Source organism: Malania oleifera, chromosome 5, assembly GCF_029873635.1.
Source record: "Malania oleifera isolate guangnan ecotype guangnan chromosome 5, ASM2987363v1, whole genome shotgun sequence".
Classification (NCBI taxonomy): Eukaryota; Viridiplantae; Streptophyta; class Magnoliopsida; order Santalales; family Ximeniaceae; genus Malania; species Malania oleifera.
The window spans coordinates 40002540-40009855 of record NC_080421.1 but is presented as its reverse complement, the minus strand read 5'-3'; positions in this window follow the sequence as shown (position 1 = coordinate 40009855).

Below are 7316 nucleotides of genomic sequence, written 5' to 3'. Positions count from 1 at the left end.
CATCGCTAACCTCCTCAGCATCTCCTGGTGTTAGTGCATAGACCCGTGCCTACGTGGTATTCCTCTGATAGTCGCCTCGAGGTGCCAAAATGTTTCCTTGAAATGGTCTAGGAACGGGAGCATTGCTCGTTTGTGCACGACTGTCATGTGCCAAGTGTCCTGGTCTACCATACAGATAGCAGACAACCCTTCCCGCTCGGCACTCTCCCACGTGCCTCCTGTCACATCTCGAGCAAATAGGGTAAGTCTGCTCACCCTGAAACTCACGGCTCCCAATCTCCTATCTCTATCCCCCACTGAACTTGCCTCTCCTCCATAGGCCCCAGCTAGAATCCCCCTGAAATCCAAGAGGTGCGGGTCTAATCCTCAAACTTTGCACCTCGGCACCCCTCTACCTGCTTGCCTTTGTTGCAATGGCCCTATCCACCAATTCTACAAAATCTTGTACTTTCAAAACTGCCACATGTTCATAAATTTTTTTGCCTCAAGCCTCTCTCAAATTTTCTTGCCTTTTTTGCCTCATCTGAGACTATAACAGTGCAAAGCGGGACAGTTCAACAAATTTTTCCGCACACTACTGAACTGTCAGATGCCCTTGGGTTAGGCTCAAGAACTCCTCCACTTTACCTTCTCTAGTGGTGGTGGGGAAATATCGGTCGAAGAACAACTCCTTAAATCGGCGCCAAGTTATGGCTATAGGTACTGGTCTCTGCTCCTCTAGGAGTCTCATAGCAGACCACCAATGTTTGACCTCCTCTTTTAGTGTGTATGTGGCATACAATACTCTCTACTCGTCAGTGCACCGTAGTACCTTCAGTGTCTTTTCCATTTCCTGTGCCCAGTTCTCTGCCACAATCGGGTCTGCACTCCCTGAAAAGACCTGAGAATTCATACTAGTAAACTGCTGGATTGTGCTGCCCTGGTCCCCTGATGGGCATCCCTACTCCCTAGAAGTCCGTGCTATTTCAGCCATAACCTGCTGAGCTACACTGTGTAGTACTGCATCAGAATCGCTACCACCTATACTAGAGGCCCCTGCACCATCATCACCACTGGTATGAGCATTGTTATTCCTAGGGTCCATCCTGAAAAGAGAATAAACATAGTATGAGGACCCTATCTTTATATTATAACTAATACATTTATCTAACTAGGAATCTTGTAATATATTCTCACACCCACTCAAACTAGTGTCCTATTCTCAATTTAAGATCCAGTCCTACAATTTAGAAACAAAATCTAACGATACTTTACCATGGTCTTCTTGAAATTGTCATTCCAAGAAAATCATAGAAACCACCACAAAGTTCCTGCCTCCAGATTGCGGAACTAGAACCCTAAATTCTCATCTTAACTTCCCACATTGACTCACTAAAATCCTAATCTATCCATTTCCCACCCTCTTCAAGATCTATTCCTGTACTCCGGTATTATTTTTCGTTGTGCACTAAAGTCTACAGAACCTAGCAACCTAGACTCTGATACCACAATTATAATGACCCCAAAATTATGCTATAAATTTTTTTTTTTCTACATAATAATAACTTTGATACCATATCATAATAGCAAAATCAACTCGGACCCAGAATGGGTACCGAGGAATACCTATCTATACATACATGCTATTTATGCAACGGAAAGCATGAATTACTTAAACCTTAAATACAATACCAAAGTTCTACTATATTCATAAATACACATATACATCCCCAAAAAGAACCATAAAAATCCTAGGGACACTCCCAAAATCCACCTCCCAACTCAAGCACTTACCCTGCAGCTAGGGAAGTACTAAAACCTCCTCTATCTTGGAGCTCGCTCCACTTGTCTCTCTAGATTTCCTAAAATGTTTGAATTTCTAAGGTGAGACACCTCTTAATAAGCGGGATAGGTTAACATCAGTGCGTGGCACATGAGTTCTAATGTATTATAAACATATACTATACATAATTAACTATAACTGATAAGTCAGGAAGAAATTATAACAGTGTGTAGCAAATGAGTTTTAGTGTATACAAAATATAGTTGTTTGTTAATCAAAAGCAACTGACAAGCCAAATGTAGACTGTACTCAAACATACATAACCAATATTTATAGCGACAGTTCCTGAGGATTGGGGAGATTACATGCCTATACATGCAACGCCCCTTTGCTCTGATATTGTTTGTAACCTTACCCTTTAATTTGGGTATGACTACAACTGATACTAATCAAAGCACTCACCTTACTCAGTAAGCCCACAGGCGGAGAGTTTTACTTTGCCATAAATATTCATGCAGTTAATTTCACACACATGTACTCCCACACATCCAATATCAATCATATTCCAGAGATCCACGTATTCACGTATCATACATCATATTAGAATACATCAACATTCACAAAACATTCAAATCGCACGCATGTACTCACGCCCACAGTAAATAATACATTTCAATCACATCCACACAGGATACTACATATGTATTACACTTCTATATTTCACTTTTGGTGGTTCTCAGGGCATCCCTTGTAAAAACTCGATACGTGGGATCTAGAATAAATAAATAAGGAAAGGGCGCAACATAAAATTGAGCAGGCTTCATCGACGAAGCCAGAGTTCATCGACAAGGGCCCTTTTGTTGCTCGGCGATGAAATGCAAAGGCTCGTCGACGAGGAGAAGCTGAGAGGTTTCTTGAAATCCGAATCACAGGCTCATCGACGAGGCCACCACTTCGTCAATGAACACGCTGCCTCGTCGACGAGGTTGGTCGAGTTAAAGGTGCTATAAATATCCATTCGGGTTGCTTCTTAGTTAAGTAAGCAAGTTTCTCTCCCTCTCTCTCTCTAAGAACTCGAACTCCACTCTCTCTCTCTAGATTTCTTCACTGTACATTGTTAGAATCAACGATCCGACATTACTATGAGAATCAGGGAAGGATTCTCTTTGAGATTTGTGGAACGGATCTTCGTTTTGAGTGTTTTCGGGTTTTAACCCAAAATTAAGATAAGACTCGATTTTCATTTCCATTTTAGCAGTTCTATAGGGAATGGAATTGTAAGTATGTTTTATACTGTGATTTATAGGTTTTGGGAACTCGGTTCACTGTTTAGGAGCCGTAGAGTTCGGGTTTTTGATTTTTGGGGAAAGGTAAGGGAACTCTATTTATATCGGTTATTTTCGAAATTGGATTCGGTGGAACTATGGTTCAAGGTCCTGTGTTTTTTTTGGTTATTCATTTGGGGAAATCTAACAGGTGGAAATTGTGGGATTTTCATGTTATAGTTTTGGGGAAAAGGGGGCATTGGGTTGCATCTCTAGTTTTGTTGGAAAATCATGGAAATATTGTGATATATATTGTGTTATGGAGATGCCCATGCCTTGACTTATTTAAACTGTATTTTTGGAAAATCATGATTTTTAGATTACCAAATAGGTGTGGAATGATTTGTTATATAAACATGCATGTGTTGTGTTTTGATGAAATGAGATAGGAACGGGATTCCGAATTGTTCCAGGCTTTGATGTCCAGCTTTTGCTGAAAAGTGCGCAATACCACTAGATCAGCCGATTTTTACTGAAAGGTGTGAAAACATTAGATCTGCACTAGTTCAACGTTGTGGGACTTATGCTATGCCAGGTTACCGGGGGCACAAACTTTTTCCGAAGGGTGTGAAATACCACCAGACAGTTCGACTTAGGCCAAAGGGTGTGACGACACCAGATCGTATTGCTTTGTTTGTGAAAATACTAGAACTGTATTGAACTGTGTATGTTTTATGTCATAATAATACTCATATGCCACACACTGATATAACCTGATTCTTCCTTATTGAGAGGTGTCTCACCCCTATCGTACGTACATGTTTTCAGGTCCTTCGAATAACCAGAACTAGCGTCTTTGTGTTGGAGCGTAGTGGTTGGGGTACTGTGTGAAGTACTTGTGTAAGTACTAGGACTATATTGGGTTGTCGTTTTGGGTTTTGGCTGACACTTAGGTTTATGTTGGTATTATGGAGCTTCGATTCCTTTTGTATAGACTCTGGTATGGTATAATGTATGCATGGAAAGAACAATTTTCGCTGCGTATATGTCATGTATGTGAATGTGTATAGGGTGTATGGGATCCCCACGGGGTCGGACCCTCATTCATTATTGTATCATTGGTGTTTTGTATGATATAGGGACATGTTAGGTTACTAATTCACCCTTAGGTCCCATTATCGGGTTCAGGGCGTCAAATCCCTTCTCATCGTTCCATTTACATACTGAGCATCCCTCCCCATCGTTCCTTTCACATTGACCTATTCGTAGTAAATCAGTAAAGCAACCTCCTCATGTCACTGCCAACGTTTTACCCCCTTTATATAAATGACAATATAACAACCTCCTCAAATCCCGCTAACGTTATATTGCGATTTATATCAAGGACAATATAACAACCTCCTCAGGTCTGCAAACGTTATATTGTGAAATACCCGAATAACCACATAAAACAAATCATCCAAACACATTAATGTATTTACAACAGTATACACAACATCTCACACAAAACAAACCGTCCAAACCTATCAATGCATTTACAATAGTATTCACAACTAATTTAATATGAAAAGTTAATCTCATGCCACACTATTTTTCCCAAATATGATTTATATTCAAAAACCATCATTTTTCAATTGCCTAAATCATTCAGAAAATCATACCCATATATATAAATTTACATACTCGAATTTAACTAGTTCAAAATTAATAAAAAGCTATTATAACTTATTTCCCTTACCCGATCCTCGAAGTTTTGCCTAAAACTAATGGAAAATGGAACCTTGTATTTCACAAATCCTAACTTAATTAGTTCAACCCCAAAATGCCTAATATTCTAACATTTCCAAGTCCACATAGTCAAATAACTAATTGATCTAAAAAAAAAACTCCCTTACCCTAGTTTTGGAGCAGTGCCTAGGAATCCCAAATCACGATTCTGTTATGATTAGCTTGGAGAGAATCGCCCCTAGAACCTCATGGTGATTTCCAATCGTCGAATCAGGTTGAATCCGGCCCAAAATCGAAGAGATAAGGTAGAAGGGCCGAAACCCTAGAGAGAGAGCGTGAGAGAAAAGAAATTTTCCTGAAGAAAATGATCTAAGGCCTATTTATAGGCTGGTGTTCATGTGTGCTCGTTGACGAGAACAGAAGACTCATTGATGAGTCAAAAAAGGACACTTGTCGACGAGAACAATGGGTTCATCAATGAATCCTTAAGTTTGAGATTTCCTGCTCTCGGGATCTCCTTATCAATAAGCACATGGCACTTGTCGATGAGTCCCTGCTGTGTTGCCCTTTGAAATTTTCTTTCTTCTTCTTTTATTTTTTCTTCTTTTATTTTTTGGGTTTGGGTTAACACAGCCGTCCCCCGAGACCTTTTCTGTAATCATCATCGGGGAGTTATGTATCGTCGTCCCCCGTGACCTTTTCTGTAATTCATCACTAGGGCGTTATGTATCACCGTCCCTCGGGACCTTTTCCTATAATTCATTATCGGGGCGTTATGTATCGCCATCCCCCAAGATCTTTTCTCACACATACTCTAACAATGCCAGTATTTTCACAATTTCCAATCATTCACACAAAGTCTATCATATTAAGAAACATAATTAAACTGTCATATCATATCTATCATAATAATATTTCTGAATCAACTGTTATAAATATCTCTAGTCACAACATCTGGGCCGACTGAATTATCACGACATTTGTGCTGGCTGAATTATCAAAATATACTAAAAATATAACAATTTCTGTATTGTTTATAGTTTTCCTAAAAATCGTTATCAAATCATGTCTATTTTGTGTATTCATAAAATATTCTACCATGCTAAAATTTATAGTAAAATATTTACACTCATGCCACACAAGTGAGTGCTACACTGTATTATACTATATGATTGGGAAAAACATATTTTTGCTGAAAATAATATTGAACCTGTTTTTAGGGTTTCCTCACTTCAAACATCGAAATTTTCCAAAACATGACTTAAATCATAAATAGAGTTCCCATAAACCTGAATATTCTGAAAAATTATATATATCATTTCTGTAAATAAATACCATGAATTAACTGGTGAATTTTTTGAAAATACGTGACTAATCTATCCCCTTACCTATTTCCTAAAACTACGCCTACAGGGAATCCTAACTAGCGCCCGCGGCGTACGTGCAAAATCCCCGTATCCACAAACCCTAATCCAATCAACTTAACCACATAACATTTACCTTTTATACTCCTAAGCCCATACTCCTTCAATAATTAACAAAACTCGAAAAATAGCTTCCTTACCCTGATTTTGGGATGGTGCCTAAAATGCCCAATTCACAAAATTACTCCGGTTAAACTGCAGAGAATCGCCGTCGTGATCTCGAAATCACATTTATCAGGTGATTAATGCAAAGATTGTGTTGAGGATCACACAACTCATTCCACCAAGGCTTCCCAAATATAGCTGCACTGACCCCCATAATTGTAGATATTTCATTCATTTTAGGATATTAGTTTCCATTATATATACGATATCATTTTATTGTAATTATAAATATAGTATTCACACCCACATTAATGTGTGGTGGATTCTCAAATATTTACATGGTATCAGAGCCTAAAGATTGATCCTTCTTCAGCGTAGGAAAAATTCTCCTAACCCTACCATACCATCCTGCTAGGTCTCCTGTCTGCAGCCTTGCTTCCCTCGCCCCGCCATCATCTTCATCATCAACGACCCTTGATCCATATTCCTCCTCTACCCTTTGTTGCCATCACTGATCTCTTGTAAACCAGAGACCAAACCTGACGGACACCACCACCTTTGCATCTCCGTCACCCCCTGTTCCCATCATCAACTTCCTACAACATCATTCTCCAACCTCCGATGACATCATTCTCTGTCGTTGTCGTTTCTATCATCATCCTACGTTGTCATCTTTGAGATCGAACATCTCCGTTGCTGATCGCACGTCGCTGCACCAACTCCCAGTAACATCACTTTCGGTTATTCAACTCTGCCATCACCATTTTTCGATCTGCGCCTTCACGATTCACCATCTTTCTCTGCAAACGATGCGACCCTCTCTCACTCTGTCTCCATCGTCTTCGACACTCCTTCATTGCCAATTGCAAAACTCTAACCAGTTCTTCCCTTTGTCTCCTCATCGGATCTGCACCACGCCAAATTCTCGGATCTTCGTTGTTCTTCGCTGACAAATTCACTCGTGGGTGCACCAATTTTCACACAGTACTGAAGCACCTCCCCAGTTGAGATCAAAACAAAAAAAAAAAAAAA